Genomic DNA, 21,017 nt, shown 5'->3' on the forward strand with positions numbered 1-21,017 from the left:
GTGTACTTAGCCCTGGGCACATTGTAGTTTGTGGAATTTATATTCCATCTTGTTCCAAGAGGCTGCATCAGAATTAACATTTTTCACCCAGGGCTGACTGCACAGCCCTTTATCTCTGCCCATCTTGTTTCCTTGTTTGGTATTGTGCTTTCACTGTTTCCTGCCTGCTGGTGTCCCAGGCCTTTATTTCCTTTATGCATAATTGTCAGCTGCGTGAAGTGATGCATTCCAGCATTAACTATGGACTGGCCAGTCTGTGCCGGGCTACCTTGAATTCAAGATCTGAAATCTCAGAGTCAGAATCATAGGACTTCCTGTTTACAAATGAAGAAGCAGACCTCTGGAGGCTCCACCCTTGTCTGAGGACACAGAAGTGGCTGGAGACAAAACAAGAACCCAGAGGTCTACTCATGAAACCACATGGCCTTCACAGCTCTTCAAACCCCAAGGGCTCCTAACTCACCTCCCTCAAGGGTTACAGATCTTGAGATATATACTTCAAATTCAAAGGGAACTCAGTACGGTCAGAAAAACAATTTTGAAATCTATTTTTTCTATAAAAATCCTGTCCAGTTTTTATGGCAGTAGAGCATCATCAAGGATGTCCAGGAAAACCCTGAGGCAAGACTCTGAGTGCAAGTTTTCTTGGGGGAGGGGGTGTTGATCCTAGAAAGCAAAGATAGAGGAGAGAGAAAGTGAGACAAGGAAGTGGTGGTGCGGGGGGAGAACTTGCCTCTGAATATCCCAACCAAGAGGTGAGGGACTTGTGGTATGTATCCTCCAACTCCCAGCGTCATTACATAAGAGCTGCTTCCAGGCCCTGACCGGCTTGGCTCAGTGGATGGAGCATCGGCCTGAGGATCGAAAGGTCCCAGGTTCGATTCCAGTCAAGGGCATGTACCTTGGTTGCAGGCACATCCCCAGTAGGGGGTGTGCAGGAGGCAGCTGATCGATGTTTCTCTCTCATCAATGTTTCTGACTCTATCCCTCTCTCTTCCTCTCTGTAAAAAATCAATAAAATATATTAAAAAAAAAAAAAAAAGAGCTGCTTCCAGGGCTACTAACTGCCCTATATGTACTTCTGCAACCTCTGACCTTCCCCACGGGGCAAGAGAAAGCCCTCAAGTGAGGAGTGACTGATTCATGTAGTGGAATGATTAGAACAATGAGTGCTGTGGGGATATGGGCAGGACGTAGAAGCATTTGCTCCAGACAGATTTGGGTTCAAATCTGTATCCATTGACTTGCTGGCTGACCTCAGACAAGTTCCTTCCCCTCTCTTATCCCCAGTTTCTTCATCTATACAATGGAGGATAATCCATGTGAAATGCTTGCACAATGCATAGTACAGAGAAGGCCCTTAGTATGTGACATTGCTGTCATCCTTGCCATTTTCCTTTCCTGTGTCACGTGTCTAGAGAGAAATAGAATTTAGAATCACATTGTGTTAGTGCAGGCAGGGGCCTTCGCCAGCACAGAGGCCAACCTCCTGATTCCACAGAAGAGGAAATTGGAAGATGAGGAAAGCGGCTGTCTCAAGAGGGAAAATGTCTCCGTTTGACAGTGGCAGGGCCATACCTGCACACTGACTTACCTGGCTCCATGTGTGGTGCTCTTTTCACCACCCTGGACCGTCTCCTTCAGAGTTATTCGTAGACTGTAGATCTAAAAGGAGTTGTGAGTCATCGTCACATCCCGGGATGGCAAACAGGTTTTCTCTCACAACTTTGATAAGCTGGCAGTGGCTGCCTGTGCGGCTGTGTTGAGAGGGATTCACTCTGCTGATGAGGTGCATCGGGCCAATGGCTGTGATTGTTATCACTGTCCACCATTGACCTGCCATGTGGATGCTGATCGTATTGGCGGTGAAGTGACTGAGTAAGTTGACTGCTGGACTTGGGACTTGACACCAAGGGAATGAGGTAACTATTTTGTTTGTTTTATCACAACAATGATGCATATTCGCTGTAAAAAATTTTAAAGATATAAATAAGAAACTAAAAATTACCTCTAAGGAACAGCATAGAAGAGAATAGATCTTTGGAATAGATCTTAGTTTTCAAACTCAGAATCAGATGAGCTGGGAGTGAGAAAGGAGGCTGAAAACAGAAATTAATTGAGGGTCTGGAAAAGGAGTCATTGATTTCCCTACATCTGGATGCCGAATAGCAAGTAGTCAAGCATTTAATCCCAAGACCCGCCCCCCCCCAAAAAAAAGTCATATCTCCCCAAGTTAGATTCAATGCAAAAACCTCAACACAGTTTTTCATAGAATTCGCAAGCTGATTCTAAAATTCATCTGGCAGAGTAATGGGCCACGGGTAGTGAAGACATTCCTGACGAAGGAGGATACGAAGGGGAGACTCACCTTACAGATAACGGAATTTCTTTTGAGGCTTTTGTAATTAAGACAGCATGGTACTGGCACTGCAGTGAATAAATCTTCTGATGGAATATAAGGCAGAGCTTCCAAACAGACCCATGTGCACATGGAACTTTGATGTGTGATAGGAGCAGCTTGGCAGTGGGGGAAGGAAGGACTCTATAATGAGTGGAGCTAAAAATATGCTCATCCATATGGATAAAAATGAAACTGGACTCCTACCTCACACCATATGCCAAAGCAACTCCAGATGAATTACAAAGCCTTTAATTATGAAAGCAAAACTTCCAACTCATTAGTAGAACATATAGGTTAATAGTTTTCTGACCTCCAGGGCGGAAAAGGATTTCTTAAACAAGACACAAAAAGTGCAGCTCTGAGAGACTCTTACCCAGGTCAATGGGGAACCCCAGCACAGTGTCCCAACTCTGGTGCCCCCCATGCTCACTCACTGCCTGGAGGCACCCTGAGGAGAGCACAGCCTCTGAGAACACTGTGGTGAATACCAAGCTTGTGGCAGGGGGAGGCTGTTCGCTAATTCCTCTCATCTCAGAAGTTCTCTCCATGGGGTGATCTGGTGGCATGTTCTCGTGGCTGCCACATGCCAGGATGGAGATAACCTGGTTTCATGTGAACTCTGGTCAACTGTCCTGAGTATACCACTCTACAGACCAAACTACCTGGTTATACAAATGCACCAGGGAGGTTTTCACTGTAAGCTACAGAGCCCTCTTTAACTAGAAATTGAATTTATTCAAGAAGAATTAGGTGGCTCAGACAACCTCTAGGAAGGCTAAAGAATCTAACGCAGGGGGCGTGCAGCATGAACGGTTTCTAAAGGTCCCCTCAGCAGTGTAATCCCCTGGGCTCAGATACTACAGGCTACACTGCTGATTTCTGGACCGGCCACGCCTGCAGGCTCTGGCAGCTGGAGATCTCTGGCTCTACCAAAAAGGCTTCTACCTTCTTTTTATCACCAGCTTTCAACTTACAGTCTGCGACGGGAGCCTCTGATTGGTGAAGCCCGAGTCACAGGCCCTGGCCTTGCTTGAAGGGAGGCCTGGGAAAGCAATTTCTGCCTTACTTGTCTCCTCATCACTCCCTTTTTATTTCTAAAGCCTTTTTTTTTTTTTTTTTGCCAGATGAAAACCCTAAATTTATAGATGATTTTTTAAAATAATTACATTTTATGCTGGTTACTCTTCATACTAGCAAAACTGCATAACTCCATAAGTAAAAACCTCCAAAGTCCTAAGTTTGGATTATTCCAGGGAAAATAGATGGCTCCCATCATGGTATATGGATTCTGGTTAGCTTTTTTCTTGGATAATGGCTCTTTAAATTTGTCCCTAGATTTGAGTGCCTACCTTACTCTAGGGCATAAGCTCTTTGTTCATGGACTTACAGCATGATTCTCCAGCAGACACTGGCTACATGATAAAGTTATCCGTACTCCATGCAATGACTGGAAGATTTGTGAAGTGGACGTGGAGGACTGAGGAAGTACAGACTAAGAAGAGGTACAGGAGGCAAGTTGAAGGGATGTTGTGGTAGACTGTGATATGAGCACAAAGCCATCCCATTCTGGTGTGCAGGGCCTTTGTAATGTGACTTTGCTGCTCCTCTATCCACAGGTGGAGTCTACACCCTCTTAAAACTGGGCTGGCCCCATGACTTGCTTGGTAGTGGAATGTAGTAGAAGTGATGTGCCAACTCCAAAGCCTAGACCTCAGGAGGCCTTGCAGGTCCTGCCTTGTGCATTTGGAGCTCTGTCCTGTGGCCACGCTGTCATGAAGAAGCCCAGATGAAAGACCACATGGAGAGGGAGGCCAGCACCTAGCTGTTCCCACTGGATCTAGTCCCCAGCTGACCTACATCAATGATCTCAGGTAAGATGAGCAGAAGAACCACCAACTCAATCTCCAGAATCATAAAAAGAAAAAGTACCTTCTTATTGTTTTGAGCTACTGTGTTTTGGAGTAGGTTTTTATGCTACAATAGACAGTGCAAGGTATAATCAAGGTACTGAATGCACTCTGATGATAGAGGATCAAGGTAACAACTATATGGAGAGTTTATTTTTCTAACATATAGTGGGTATCTAATATATGCCAGACACCTTATATAATTCATTTAATCTTCCTAACAGCTTCATGAGATAGGCACTACTTATAGTTGGGGAAGTCAAGGTACAGAGAGGTGATGTAACTTGCCCAAGGTGACATGATTGGCAAGTGGCAGGTTTTAGCTTTGACTTTGTATCTGCCTGATTCCAAAGTCCTTGCTCATGACCACACTCCTGCACTGCCATGGGCACTTATAATGAACCAACCTGAGATAAAAAAGGGTGAATAGAGACAGGGAAATAACACAAGCTTTATAACTCTTGCTTTCTGTGTTTATTTCCCATCTAAAGATTACTTTCTTCAAGAAGGGAAGAATGAGTTTTGAGATGATGATCTGCATTCCTATTCAGGCTTCTGTTTCAATAGTTCCTTCCTTGAATTATTATTATATAAAAGATGGATGTTCTGAGACTGACTCGGGTTATAAGAAATATAAGGAGAGGGGAATTCAAACGCACTATGAAAAATAAGCAGACTTGCACTTACTCATAATTCCTACAGAGGCAGAATGCCTTCTCAAGCAATCACTGACATTCATTTATTCCACACAAATATGCTGAGAAATTACTAAAAGCCAGGCATTGTGCTAAGTGTCGTGAAGATAAATGTGATCTGTTTCTAAACTTAAGTGCTGTGTAGTCTAGTTAGAACAGAAAATCAAACAAAAGCCCAACACATGAATTTGCTAATCATCTTTCCAAAATTAAAGAAAAAAATAGCAGTGATCTAAAGAAAATATTTGCTTTGAAGTGATTGTCTAATTAAAGTGATAGAGTTGCAAAGATTAAGTTCAACAAATGTTAACTACTCTCTCTAATTTATAATCCAGAACTTGGTAGGAATTTACTTCTTCATGAAACCATAAAGAAGATTCAAATTATAGATGACTCTAGAAGAAAATAATTCAGAAAATCTTGTAAGACAATAAATTTCCCTCCTTTTTTTTGTCTCTTGGGTTGCACATAAACACTTTAGCTTAGAACTATATCCATATTTGATGACTATCAGTTTTTAAATGAGAACCATATTAGAAAATTGGCTTCAGAAGAGTGTTTTATAGTAATGGGCAGGGAATGTTCTTCTAGCCTCTGTTGAGCAGACTTGCATATGCTCCTTGCCTTCTCTGTGCCCCAGTTTCCTTATCTGTCAAGTAAGGCCATCTGTGAGATAGTATCTGGAATCTTCTCCCAGATGTAAAATTGTGAGGTTCTTTAAAGAATTCTTGTTGGTTATTGGCTGTTTTCTCTAGCTACCTATGACATCTTCTTCAGGATTCTTAGCATAAACTTGATTTCACTTTCTATGTTGATTTTCACCTGGAATTTGAAAAGCTTTTTAAAGCTGAATTGCCTATATGTTTTTAAGGATAAGGGATATAGAGTTTGTTGTGTGTGTGTGTGTGTGTGTGTGTGTGTGTGTGTTGTATTATTTTATTGTGTTATAACCCTTTGAAGGTACAAGAAAGGATGGGCACAGTTCACCACAATGAAATTGATGTTTCTTAGAACTAGGGAATTTTGAAAAACTTCAATGTTAGCCATGTGCTAGGCTTATATAACCCACCAAGCAAGAGAATACTGGGCTCTCCCATATGCCTCTGGGCAAAGGAGTAATTAATAGGCTGGGAGTTCAGATATCTGTGTTCTAGTCCTGATTCTGCACTCAGCTAGTTGTCTGATGAGGAACTGTTTCCTCTATCAGAACCTCCATTCCTTCCTCTGTAAAATGAGCTGCAGTAGAAGATCATGTTTACCTAGAATGTCTGGAACCTATTTAGGTATTTAACACTGTTTTTGGAAGTTATATAAATTTAGTGCAAAATAGCACAATTAGCCCTGGCCGGTATGGCTCAGCAGATAGTGCATCCATTTCTGGTCAAAGGCATGTACCTGAGTTATAGGTTTGATCCCAGCCCCGGTCAGGGCATTGTGGGGGAGGCAACCAATCAATGTTTCTTTCTCACATTGATGTTTCTCTCTCTTTCCCCCTCTCCCTTTCACTCTCTCTAAAAGTCAATGGATAAATATCCTCAGGTGAGGATTAATAACAACAACAAAAATAGCATAATTAGACCCCAAATGATTTCTGCGTGTAACATGCATACGTTAATTACACTTGAGTGGTTAAAAGACAAGTTACTTACCCAGGAATCATTACAATGAGTGCCTTGCCTGTAGGACCTCAGTGGTATCCCTGCAATTGTCAATCATTCTCCAATTACCCTAACTGAACACTGGTCCTGTCCCCTTTCACATTTGTAGCTGTAGGAGCCACAAATCACCCCAGAAAACAACTCTTCTATTATTTCAAGCAGCAGAGGAACTGAGATTGCCTGGATGGTTCCTCCAGGAGTGGACCTTTGTACAGTTTTGACCGTTACACATTTTGCATTGAGCTGATGGTATGAGACATGTGGAACAGGTACTCTAAGGTAGGGTCTTCCACCATGGACACTACTGACGTTTTGGTCAGGATAATTCATGGGGACCTTTCTTATGCATCATAGGATATTTAGCAGCATTCCTGGCCTCTACCCATTACTTGCCAGTAGTATCCACTCCCCCAGCTGTAAAAAACAAAATATCTCCAGATTTTGCCAAAAGCCCTCGGGGAGCAAAATTAGCCCCAGTTGAGAACCAGGCCTCTAAGGGATGTATGGACTTTCACGTGGTCAAACACAGTCTTTGAAAATTGAGTGCAAATGATGTCGTTGTAATAGTCTTGTTATTATTTAAAGGAAAGGAGTAAAGAGAAGACTAGATCATATAGGCATGCCATTTATACAGCTTTTCCAGGAAGCTGCAGTTAACACTCTCCAAGTCTGTTCCCAGCTGCTGAGGGTTGGGAGAAGGGACCGGACAAAGGCAGTTTGGACACATGCCAATAAGGTGTGAGGGATGTGGGAAGGTGCTTGACTGTCAGTCACACCTGGGAACAGGTAATTGGCCAAAATAGGTGTGGCCATTGCAAGGACACAAAACCTGAATATTTAAACTTCTGAACAAAAGAATGTGCTCTCTTGGCTCATGGTCCTTGAACTCTCTCGGGACTCCTATTACAGGGGGTGCATTCCCCTGCATTCACTGATGTGGCACACGGCCCTGTGGACTCCACACAATGAGCTAATGGACTTTAACTGATGCTGAATTGGGCTCAGCTGCAACATGGAACAGAAACTCTGGACACTGGCCTTGCTTTTGGCTTTACTGGAACCCAAACTGCACCTTTTCCATGGCTGGTTTAAGGGACACGGGATTTTGGAACCCCAAGAATGTAACTCCATACAAATAGTCTTTTACCACATTTCATTCTCCCATGGGGGTTCTGAAAATGCTTATTTCAGCAGAACCCCAAGAAACCCACTCCCACTCATGTCTGGGAAATCTGGCCCACTGCTTTCTCTGGTAACATGAGTAGTTGCTTTGGGAGGCCATCTCAGGAAGGATTAGGAGGGATTGGGAAGGGAGTCAGGGAAGGGAGGATAACAATAAAGGGTGTGTTAATGAGTTAGTTACTGTTGTGAGAGGCAAGAGTTTAGCTTCACTAGGGGCCTTTGGGACTGTGCAGAACACACCTAAAAGTTGCCCCATTGAAGAGCATGGAAGCTGAGGTGTTACCCTCCATCAAACCAGTATGTCCACCTCCTGTCCTGATTCACCCCATCCCCAGACTTTTTTCGTTGACTCAGATCCTTTTTGCCTCTTGACGGCAATGCATTTTTATTTTTTTTTTTTTTTTTTTTTTTTTTTTTCAAATTTTTATTAAGGTATTATATGTGTACATATCTTACCATTGCCCCCCACCCCCACCCCACTCCCATACATGCCCTCACCCCCCAATGTTTTGCATCCGTTGGTTACTCTTATATACATGCATATAAGTCCTTCTGTTGATCTCTTATTTCCCCCACCTCTCCCTAACCTTACCACTGTAATTTGACAGTCTGTTTGATGCTTTACTGCCTCTGTAACTATCTTTTTGTTCATCAGTTTATAATGTTTTTCATTATCCCCAAATGAGTGGGATCATGTGGTATTTTTCTTTCATTGACTGGCTTATTTCACTTAGCATAATGTTCTCTAATTCCATCCAAGTGCCTACAAATGGTAGTAATTCCTTCTTTTTTACGGCAGCATAGTATTCCATTGTGTAGATGTACCATAGTTTTCTGATCCAGTCATCTGCTGATGGGCACCTAGGCTGTTTCCAAATCTTAGCTATTGTAAATTGTGCTGCTATGAACATAGGGGTGCATATATCCTTTCTGATTGGTGTTTCTGGTTTCTTAGGATATATTCCTAGGAGTGGGATTACTGGGTCAAATGGGAGTTCCATTTTCAGTTTTTTGAGGAAACTCCATACTGTTCTCCACAGTGGCTGCACCAGTCTGCATTCCCACCAGCAGTGCACGAGGGTTCCTTTTTCTCCGCATCCTCGCCAACACTTGTCGTTTGTTGATTTGTTGATGATAGCCATTCTGACAGGTGTGAGATGGTATCGCATTGTTGTTTTGATTTGCATCTCTCGGATAATTAGTGACTTTGAGCATGTTTTCATGTGTCTCTTGGCCTTCCTTCTGTCTTCTTTCGAAAAGCTTCTATTTAGGTCCGTTGCCCATTTTTTTATTGGATCATTTATCTTCCTTTTATTAAGTTGTATAAGCTGCCTGTAGATGTTGGAAATTAAACCTTTATCAGTGATACCATTTGCAAATATGTTCTCCCATACAGTGGGGTTTCTTGTTGTTTTGTTGATGGTTTCTTTTGCTGTGCAAAAGCTTTTTATTTTGATGTAGTCCCATTTGTTTATTTTCTGTTTGGCTTCCATTGCCCTAGGGGCAGTATCACTGAAAAAGTTCTTTTGGCATATGTCTGAGATTTTGCTGCCTGTGGATTCCTCTAGTATTTTTATGGTTTCCCGTCTTATATTTAAGTCCTGTACCCATTTTGAGTTTATTTTTGTGTATGGTGTAAGTTGGTGATCTAGTTTCATTTTTTTGCATGTATCTGACCAATTTTCCCAACACCATTTATTAAAGAGACTGTCTTGACTCCATTGTATGCTCATGCCTCCTTTGTCAAATATTAAATGCGCATATTGGTTTGGGTCGATATCTGGATTCTCTATTCTGTTCCATTGATCTATATGTCTGTTCTTGTGCCAGTACCAGGCTGTTTTGATGACAGTGGCTTTGTAATACAGCTTGAAATCTGGTATTGAGATCCCTCCTACTTTATTCTTCTTTCTCAGGATTGCTGTGGCTATTCGGGGTCTTTTTTTATTCCAGATGAATTTTTGGAGAGTTCTTTCTAGGTCTGTGAAATACGCCGTTGGTATTTTAATGGGGAGTGCATTGAATCTATAGATTGCTTTGGGTAGTATGGACATTTTAATGATGTTGATTCTACCAATCCATGAACATGGTATGTTCTTCCATCTGTTTACATCTTCCTCTATCTCTTTTTTCAGTGTCCTGTAGTTTTCCGCATATAGGTCTTTTACCTCCTTGGTTAGGTTTATTCCTAAGTATCTTAATTTTTTTGGTGCGATGGAAAATGGGATTGCTTTTTTAGTCTCTCTTTCTGTAAGTTCATTGTTGGTGTATAGAAATGCCATAGATTTCTTGGTGTTAATTTTGTATCCTGCTACATTGCCGAATTCATTTATTAAGTCTGTTAGTTTTTTGATGGAGTCTTTCGGGTTTTTTATGTACAATATCATGTCATCTGCAAATAAGGACAGCTTTACTTCTTCTTTTCCAATTTGGATGCCTTTTATTTCTTCTTCTTGTCTAATTGCAGTGGCTAATACTTCCAGTACTATGTCAAACAGGAGTGGTGAGAGTGGGCATCCCTGTCTTGTTCCTGTTCTTAGGGGAAATGGTTTTAGTTTTTGCCCATTGAGTATGATGTTAGCTGTGGGTTTATCATATATAGCTTTTATGATGTTGAGGTATGATCCTTCTATTCCCACCTTGTTGAGAGTTTTTATCAAGAAAGGGTGTTGGATTTTGTCAAATGCTTTTTCTGCATCAATTGATATGACTATGTGATTTTTATCTCTCAATTTGTTTATGTGATGTATCACATTTATTGATTTGCGGATATTGAACCATCCTTGCATTCCTGGGATAAACCCTACTTGGTCATGGTGTATGATCTTTCTGATGTACTGCTGGATCCTATTTGCTAGAATTTTGTTGAGGATTTTGGCATCTACATTCATGAGGGATATTGGCCTGTAATTCTCTTTCATTGTGTTGTCTTTATCTGGTTTTGGTATTAGGGTGATGCTGGCTTCATAGAAGGAGCTTGGAAGTGTTCCTTCCTCTTGAATTTTTTGGAATAGTCTGAGGAGGATAGGTTTTAGTTCTTCCTTGAATGTTTGGTAGAACTCTCCTGTGAAGCCGTCTGGCCCCGGGCTTTTGTTTGCCGGAAGCTCTTTGATGACTGCTTCAATTTCTTCCATAGTTACTGGCATGTTGAGCTGTTTAGATTCTTCCTGATTGAGTTTTGGAAGGTTATATTTTTCTAGGAATATGTCCATTTCCTCCAGGTTGTCCAGTTTGTTGGAATAGAGTTGTTCGTAGTATTTTTTAACAATCCTTTGTATTTCGGCGGGATCTGTTGTTATTTCACCTCTTTCATTTCTGATCTTGTTTATTTGGGTCCTCTCCCTTTGCTTCTTGGTGAGCCTGGCTAGAGGTTCATCAATCTTGTTTATCCTTTCAAAGAACCAGCTCTTGGTTTTGTTGATCTTTTGTATTGTTTCTTTGGTCTCTATGTCGTTTATCTGTGCTCTGATCTTTATTATTTCCTTCCTTCTGCTTACACTGGGCTTTTCTTGTTGCTCTTTTTCTAACTCTTTGAGTTGTTGGGTTAGGTAATTTATTACCCCTGTTTCTTGTTTTTTGCAGTAGGCTTGTAGAGCTATGAACTTCCCTCTCAAGACTGCTTTCGCTGTGTCCCATAGATTTTGGATTGTAGTGTTTTCATTGTCATTTGTTGTCATGATGTTTTTTATTTCTTCTTTGATCTCTCTGGTAACCCAGTCATGGTTTAATAGCATGCTGTTTAGTCTCCATGTGTTTGATTTCTTTGGGTTGTTTTTATTGTAGTTGATTTCCAGTTTTATGCCACTGTGGTCTGAGAAGATGCTTGATATGATTTCTATCTTCTTGAATTTGAAGAGACTTTGCCTATGTCCCAACATATGGTCTATCTTTGAAAATGACCCATGTGCGCTTGAGAAGAATGTATATTCTGTGGCTTTGGGGTGAAATGTTCTGAAGATGTCAATTAATTCCATCTGGTCTAGTGAGTCATTTAGGATTGATGTTTCTTTGCTGATGTTTTGTTTAGAGGATTTGTCCAATGGTGATAGTGGGGTATTAAAGTCTCCTACTATGATTGTATTGCTGTCAATGTCTCCCTTGATATCTTCCAGGAGTTTTTTTATGTATTTGGGTGCTCCTGTATTGGGTGCATATATGTTTACCAGAGTTATTTCTTCTTGTTGGATTGCTCCCTTTAGTATTATGAAATGGCCTTCCTTATCTCTTGTTATGTCCTTCAGTTTGAGATCTAATTTGTCAGAAATAAGTATTGCTACCCCAGCTTTTTTTTCAGTTCCATTTGCCTGGAAAACCTTTTTCCATCCCTTCACCCTCAGTCTGTGTGCGTCTTTTTTTCTGAGGTGGGTTTCTTGTAGACAGCAGATATATGGGTCGTGTTTTCTTATCCAATCTGTTACCCTATGTCTTTTGATTGGGGCATTTAATCCATTTACATTTAAAGTTATTATTGATAGGTACTTATTTGTCGCCATTCCTATTCTTTACCCCTGTGTTACTTCTTCGCTTCCTGTTTCTTTCTTTCTTTCTTTCTTTTTTTTTTTTTTACAGTAGACCCTTTAGCATTTCTTGCATTGCTGGTTTGGTGGTAATAAATTCCCTTAGTCCTTTTTTGTCTGTGAAGCTCCTGATTTCACCTTCAATTTTGATTGACAGCCTTGCTGGGTACAGTATTCTTGGATTCAGCCCCTTCCTTTGCATGACTTTGTATATTTCATTCCATTCCCTTCTGGCCTGATGAGTTTCTGTTGAGAAATCAGTTGCTAGTCTGATGGGGGTTCCTTTGTATGTAACTTTCTGTCTCTCTCTTGCTGCTTTTAAGATTCTTACTTTGTCGTTGGTGTTTGCCAATTTAATTATAATGTGCCTTGGCGTCGGTCTTTTGGGGTTCATTTTGCTTGGGACTCTGTGAGCTTCTTGGATTTGTGTGGGTTTTTTCTTCCCTATATCTGGGAAATTTTCTGTCATTATTTCTTCAAAGAGGTTTTCTATTCCTTGCTCAGCTTCCTTTCCTTCTGGAACCCCTATTATGCGGATGTTGTTTTGTTTCGTGTTGTCCCAAAGTTCCCTTAGACTCTCCTCCTGCCTTTTAATTTTTTTTTCTAGAAGTTGCTTTTCTTGGGTATTTTTTTCCATCTTGTCTTCTAGCTCACTGATGCGGTCCTCTGCTTCTTCTAGTCTACTCTTGATGCTTTCTATTGAGTTCTTTACAGCAGCGATGTCATTTTTCATTTCTTCTTGGTTCTTCTTCATTTCCTCTTGGTTCTTGCTCATATTGTCGAATTTGTCTTCCATTCTTTTCAGCCACCTTATGACCATTTCTCTGAATTCTTTTTCTGGAAGGTTGCTTGCCTCCATTTCGTTTACTTCCTTTTCTGGTGATGCCTGCTTTTCTTTCATATGCGGGCTGCTTCTTTGTCTCCCCATGGTCTCTCTTCTCTGGGTGTCTGGTTATGTAGTTCTCTCTCTCCTGGGTTGATTTAAAGGCACAAAATACCGCACTACCAGGTACAACTCACAAGGCACTGAACAGGAATGTATTCACGATGTTAATAACCTCCAATAAAGGTGACCACCAGAGAAAGGCAAATTAGGTGATAGAAGAGAAAGAAGAAGAGGAAAAAAGAAAGAAAGAAAAAAAAAAGAAAAAAGGAGTGTGAAAATGAAATTCGGAAAAGGGAAAGTAAAGAGAAAAAAAAAAAAAGTAAGAGAGACAAGAAATTGACTAAGAGAGAAAGGGGAACAGACTATATATATTGGGGATAAAACTCCAATAGAACAATCACTAATCCCAGCAAATGCCAGCAACAAGTGCCTGGGGATTAGTACAAACTACAACACCAACTAATATGGAGTGAGGCAAGGGAAAGCTGAAGCACAAAACAAACAAAAAAATAAATAAAAGAAGAATAAGCAAAACAATCTCACAAAAAAAGCATAAAAATTGGATATAATCTACATTCAAGCAAACAACAACAAAAGGACAGAGATAAGGACAAGTTTATGGATAACTCAGACAGCGAAGGGAAAGGTGTATGTGGACTTGGAGCAGGGGATTGGAGATTAGATATGTAAGTAGGGTGAAATTTTAACAAGGGGTAAACAGAAAGAATAGGGAAAATCTAAAGCAGTAAAAGGGTAAGACAAACAGGACACTGAAAAGGGGGAGGTTAGGAAGAGAGTGATGGCCTAAAGGTAGAGTTGAGATAGAGTAAAACGATGCTAAAGGAAAGATAAAAAATAGAATGTAGAACCCTAATCCCAAAATAAAATGAAGAGAAAATAAAATGACACTTTAAAAAAAAAAAAAAAAAAAAAGATAAAATAGCAGTAGTAATAATACGGATTGAAAACAAAAATGTAATCATTAAAAAGGTAAAATCAAGTGATGAAAAAAAGAAAAAAAAGTTTCTTGATTAAAAGATGCAAAAAATGAAAATTTAAAAAAAATAAAAAAATAAAAAAAATAAAAGGTAAAAATAAAATGTGGAGTAGTGAAGGTCATTCACTTCCTCTGTTTTTCTGTTTGGCACGCCTGTTTCTCAGTCCAGACAGTATTGCAGTTCCCTGCGATCCACTGCTCTTCGGTGTTGTAAGCCAGTCCTGATTTTAAGCAGGCGGTGTGTCTTAATTTCTCGTATTCCTTTATTTTTGATTACACAAGAGTCAATTTGTGATTCAGCCCCTGGGTGGCAGTGTTTCTGGATTGACTTCCGGGTCTATCTATGGCCTCTCTAGGCAGTGTTAGAGCCTTCTTTCCCTGTGGCACTCGCCACGGGCCTGTGGGAGTGGGCTGCCTCAGAGCTGGCTCTCTGATGGTCACTCCCCGCTCCGATCCCCAGGTTCCAGAAAAACAACCTTCCCCTGCAGTCTCCCAGGGTGTCCCCAACTGGGTGATCCTATGTATTGGGCTTAGTAATCAGATGCAAGGATTTGAAGAGGAAAAAGCCCAAGTGTGCGAATTCCGGGACTGCGAGTAAGCCCAGGCACCCAGGGAGCGCACGGGCTGCGCGTAAGTCTGGACTGCCTGAAATTCTTAGGGTGTCCCTGCACTTCAGATCAAAATGGGTTGCTTTTTAGAGTGCCCTTCTCTTAGCAGCTCTGAGGACCCCTTTTCACAGTCACAGATCACGCCAGCCCCTACAGCCACGGATTTTTCTAGGCACAGACTTCCCTGGTCCTCCAGCTCCCGCAAAACGCGCGTTCCTCTCTCCCGCCGGGACCAGAGACCTCACCTTATCTCAGGCGAAATCTGACCTTTCCGTGGTGGAGTGTAGAGCTCCTCTGAACCCGTGTGCTTGCGCCAGTTGGGGAGCGTTGTTCTGGGGCTCGCAGCTGTTCCTGGGGTGCCGCCGTTGTGGATTCTCAGGCTTCAGATAAGCTCCACTTTCCGGATCAAGATGGCGCAGACTCCGCGTCCAAGCCCGTAGCTCCGGGAGGGGACCCAGCCGCAGTTCGTGCTGCCAGGTCAGGGGAACCCCGTTCAGCAGTCCCCCACCTCCTTCTGGAATTCAGCTGTCTCCCAACCAGCCAACAAACACTCCTTGCGCGACCCTCAGCTGTTCTTTCTTTCTGCTCCGGGACAAGGCTCGGAACACGTCTGTCTATTCCGCCGCCATTATTCCCTCCGACGGCAATGCATTTTTAAAAATGCCTGATTAATAAAAATACTTGTTTTGAACTATCCTATCATTTGGTTGTTCAGATTGTCTACTGTAGGTAGGCAAGAAAATTGTCACATTTCTCCCCAGCACTAACATTCAAGGACTCTACCTGGTGATTTGATGCCAACCCTGAGGGAGCTGATGAATAAATAGAAAGAGCACAGCCTGATCCAGAGACATGAGGTGGGTGGAGAGGCACTCATCCTTTATCTTGCAAATTGAATACGGAAATAATTGCAGGAGAACAGGTATGACTTCCCACATTTTTAGTTTTCACTAAAGGCACTTTTGTAACCATGACTTCACTTCTGAATTGGCATTGCATTGACTCTTCTGACAGCCTTAAAATATACCATCAAGACTCTGTCACATACCCTGAACAATTTAGACAGAGCCTAGGTGACAATAGAATGAACTTCAGCTGGAATGTGGTGGGGGTAGAGGGATGAACCCCCAGAAAATTAAGTCTGTGTGCCAATTCCATCTTCCTGCATCTCCTTCTCTCAGAACCTACTTTAAACCTATTATTGAACCATTTATCAGTTTGGAGTAGAAGGAAGGCATGTTGGGAAAATCAGATGTTAGTGGATAAGAGAGAAGTAGATGCCAGGCATCTCAGCAAATGATAAACTGGCGAGTCTCTGTTTTCTTTTTAATGGCACTTGTCTTCTTAACATTAAATCTGTTTAAGATAATCCCTTGTGAATCATAAGATTGTATTGCTTTTTGGCAGTGAAAGCTTTGATATACAACCATGGGCTTGGCCATTTAAAGGTTAAAGTCGGTGATGCACGGGCAGGCTAAATAGCCATCTCAGATGGTGCATAAAGAAAAATTGAATTTATTTGAAGAAAATGGGATGGTGGATGGGGAAATACAAAGGGGAGGGCTGCACACAGCACTGAGCCAAAGGGTATTGGGTCCCTGAGGGCAGCAATATATTTAGGACAATAGGATAAGGAAGGGTGTAGAAGAAGCAACAGGAGAGCCTAGGTTGGGCTGCTTTGGCTTACCGAGAAGTCGAAGAAAAAGGAGCCTTAGAAACAGGTTCAGGGGGTTAGCCCAGGACTAGCTCCCACTGCCCATTGCTCCCCTGGTTTCAAGTACCATGGGGTCCCTTAGAGGGAAGAAGGGGGAAGGAAATGGTGCTAGCATGCTCCTCATGGGGAGAGCACAGGCTGGGTTCTTTGTCCTGAGCATATGGATCTCTTTCTTGCAGGTGGAAATCTTAGGGGAGGTCTCAGGGGGAGAGTCTTATTAGAATATTCATCAGCCTTCCAGGTGTGCTCTTTCAGGGTTGTGGTCTCCACTGATTGGTGGGTGCCAGGGCTGGAGGTCATTAGTTAATGTAGCTGGTCCTGAGGCAGCCACACAGTGTCACTTGCCTGGGTTTGCTGCTTTTCTGGGCTTGGAGCTGAAATACAACTGAGGCCTAGATATTATCTTTAGGGAGGAAAAGGTCAGGGGTTCTAAACCACCTGACCAGCGATATGAAAGATCAGGGGGCCAAAATGCATGACCAGTGATATGCTAGGGGAGGACAGGTTACCCTGGAGGTGAGGTTCTTGTTTTCCCAGTTTTGCTCCTTGCTGGACATCTGGGGCTTTCTGCTCTGGTGAGTTTCTGTACCTGGCCCATCATCCTTGCTCTGCTCATGTCTGTCTAACAGCCATTGTTCTTGATTTTTCTGCAAGGAGTTCAAAGCACTTTCACTTAAGCAGTATCATCCTAGTTATCTTTGTCTAACACAGGGAAAAGTGAAGAGGGAGAATGGACACATAGGAGTCTGTATTTGACCAACGGAGATATTAAAATGCAGAAGTGGGTTGGCCAAAGTCTGAGCACTATGACAGGTATGTCCCAAATCTTAGGGCTGTATACATTCCTGGAGCCTGGACTGTGGCACTGGTGGGATTTTCTCTTTAGGAAATGTGCACATAGGAAAAAATATGTCCAAGATCCGAACCGAAAGCTCGCCTAGTAGTTTAAAAAATGAGCCCCTCAACTAGATTCTAGGTCGGTGGCATGATTCATATCCTGACCAGAACAAAGAGCAAAGATTTAACACCAACCAGCTGAGGCATTTTTTTATTTTTAATATTAAGAAACAAAAAAATAATCATCCCCTTTTCTGCCAAGCAGGGCAGTGCACAGACCAGCCCAGCCCACCTTTCTTGAAAACCCATGATCTGCTTTTCAAAGGGAAGATGAAAGCTCCAGGAATAGACAATGGTTTTGAAACACTGGCTGACTTTTGAATATTCATGACTATTCTGATGCAAATGAATATTTCAAACTGAGCCTTTTTTTTTGGTAGAGGTGCTGTTTGAAATGTATAGGCTTGTGAAATTGCTTTTCTAGTGCTGCAGATTCACTAGCACAACTTCCTTTGCTTATTTATAATTCTAGAAGTTTCCCAGGTGTCAGCCTTGGGCTGGAGTTTCAGCTGGTTTCTTTTAACCCAAAACTAGGGCTATGGTTTAGCCTAACCCCCTAAGAAAGCCTGGCTTTGTTTAATTGGAACCAGGTTTGATAGGCCCTCCTTGTTCTGCCAGCAGCCAAAGAGGCTTCCTTATCACACATCAGATTGTCTTTCCTTTGAGGTAACCTCAAACCAAAGCTCACTGTTCCCTGAAGAACAAAGAGAGAGTGAGAACGTTGTGTCCGAGCTTGGGAGCGTTCAGATGGTCAGGAAGTCAGGACACTTGTTTGGGTTTTGCTGACTGCACCAGAAGGGTCTCACTGTGTTGGGCCTTGGGTATGGCATATGGCTTTGCCAGGTCAAAGGACTTTAAAGAAAACACATAGACCCCACCGGCTGATGGAGACTTAGGGACCTCCAAAAGCACAGTGAGTGTTCAGTTCCCTTTTGGGGGAGCTATGAGACCTCCTTTCCTCTTCAGGCTGGTACAGGAACTGTGGCTGCTGGTCAGGCCCAGGAGGAAGACGGGGCATGGGTGAGGTGGTTATTTCTGGAGGGAAGAAATGGTACATTGTGGAGTCAAGGTCAGTTTCTGAAGAGAGAGTCAGTTACAGAGCTCTGTCCAAGGCCAATGAAGAGTGATGCCATGGAGTTTCCTATGTCTCTCAGTAGGTGTAGTGAGCCTCTGTTTCAGTCAGGGCAGGGAAGCCCTCAGTCTGGGCCAGTAGGGTTCCCTTGGCGGAGAGGATGCTCTCTCCTCAGGATGTGAATCCATCTGGGCTCTGTGCCCCACCCCCAGCACCCCTCCTGAAAGGTCCTGAGTGTGGCCTCTGACTTAATTTCTTGATTAATCCTTGGAAGTATACTTCTCTCCTCCCAGTCTTCTCCTCTCCAATCCGGCCCTCCATCCACAAATACTCCACAGGTCACTCTCTCCCTGTGACTCATGCTTATTCCATAGGTACTGTACTTACTATGTGCCTGGCCTTGTGCTGGGCTGGGAACATGAGGTGAATCCAAATTGGTCTCTGTCTGTTCAGTGCTTCTGGTCTATGGATCCAAACTTATTTCCTACTCCCAACCTGTCTCTCTGTCCCATGATTATTCTCACCACCATATCTTTCCCTGGGGTGTTTTCTTTACCTATCATGCCCTCTCCTCCCAGTGCCAATATTGTAAAACCTAGCTCAACTTCTGAGGCATGCAAGAGTTTCCTTTGCTATTCAGCCTCCCTCATTTGTCCTTTTCCTCCCAATTTCTGTAATATATTTGTCTGTATAAAATGGCTTTACTTAGCCTAGTGACTATTTTGGGTATGTAAACTAGTCGTCTTTGAGAGCTCAAGTCATATTTTAGCCTTATACTGAATCGCTTCTTAACCTTTCATCTGGACCCCAGAATTCAGCACAAAACAGCACATAGCCCAATAAATATTATTGATTATTAGTCAGAATGGCTCTCGTGAGAACAATGTACTAGTCCTAATGGCCCTCTATCCCCAGGAGGAGTAGGAGATGGGTAAGGTGGTGGGTGGGTGTAAAGCCTGTCTATACTCTAAGTTTCTGGTCAAGTAGAGAAGCTCTATCCCTGAAGTAGACCCTGAATCCTATATAATAAAAGAGTAATATGCAAATTAACCATCACTCTGCTACACCCACAAAGCCATGCCAACAAGCCACGCCCACCAGCCAATCAGGAGCGAATATGCAAATAAACCCAACCAAGATGGCTATGGCCACAGAGAGCAGGAGGGAGGCTTGGGTTTCCCCGGCAATGGAGGAAGCCAAGCTTTCCGCCTGCCCTTGCCGGCCTAGGCCTCCACTCAAGGCTACAAAGTTTCAATGATAGAAGATTTATATAGAGAGTAGATCTCATTCATTTGCTTCCAGATCAAGGAAAGTTTCTACTCAACAACAAAAAAGTTATAAGGGTCATGAAATGTGACCCTCAGGTGACCTTTGGCAAATAACCTTTCGAGTTTTATTTTCCTTGTCTATACAATAGAAATGATATCACCTACCTAACAGGGTTGTTGAGATAATGCATATAAACCATTTAGCCCAGAAACTAGAAAAGTACAGATATTCAATTAATAATTGCCATTATACATATTGGCATTGTTTTTGTCTGATTAAAACTGCATTTCCCAAAATCTGGTAGGTGGATTGTTTGGTGATACATAAGATACTTTAACATGGTACATTGATTTTTAAAATATTTTAAATTGTGCTAGGAAAAATAATAATCACATTTATGATTTTATTGATAGAATTTCTATTTTAGTTATTTATTGCTGCATAACAAGTCATCCCTAAACCCAGTGGCTTTAAACAACAATGATTTATTTATTTATTTATTTATTTATTTATTTATTTATTTAGCTAGCTATCTTTTGATTGTGATCTGGGCTGGGCTCAGCAGGTCAGTTTGCTCTTCTTCACTTGCATGTCTAGCCCTGAGCTGTGATGGCTGGAACAGCTATGACTAGCTGGGAGTCTCGCTCACCTTCTAGGTAATCTCTTCCGCCAGGTAGCTGGGCTTTTTCACTTGGCTCAGGGCTCTGAGAGCAAGCTTTCCAGGAGGACAGGTCCCATTATGCAAGTGCTTTTCAAGTCCCATTGGCCAAAGCAAGTCCTGTGGCCAGACCCAGTGTCAGTGTGGGAGGGACTGCACAAGGGCAGTGAATATTGGGAAGTGTGGTTCATTGGGGGCCACTGGTGCAGCAATCTTCCACAGTCATAGTTTACCTCACTGGTGAGTCATCTAGTTGAGACCTGGAGCAGTCTGGCAGCAGAATCCATGTCAAAACCACCAGGCAAATCGCTTCAGACAGCATGTTTCAATTATTTATTTCCAAATGTAATGACTAAAGCAACAAACATTTTATTATTTTCATTGATTTTGTGGCCATGTATTCAGATAGGTCACAGGAAAGATTGCTTATCTGTATTTCACCATGTCTAGGGCCTTGTAGGGATGACTCATTGCTGAGAGCTGGCTGAGATGGTTCATCTGGTGGTGTAGTTCTCACTGTCGGCCAAGCTCCTCAGTTTCCCCCTACCTGTCTCTC

The sequence above is a fragment of the Plecotus auritus genome, assembly GCF_963455305.1.
Source record: "Plecotus auritus genome assembly, chromosome: 6".
NCBI classification, from domain to species: Eukaryota; Metazoa; Chordata; class Mammalia; order Chiroptera; family Vespertilionidae; genus Plecotus; species Plecotus auritus.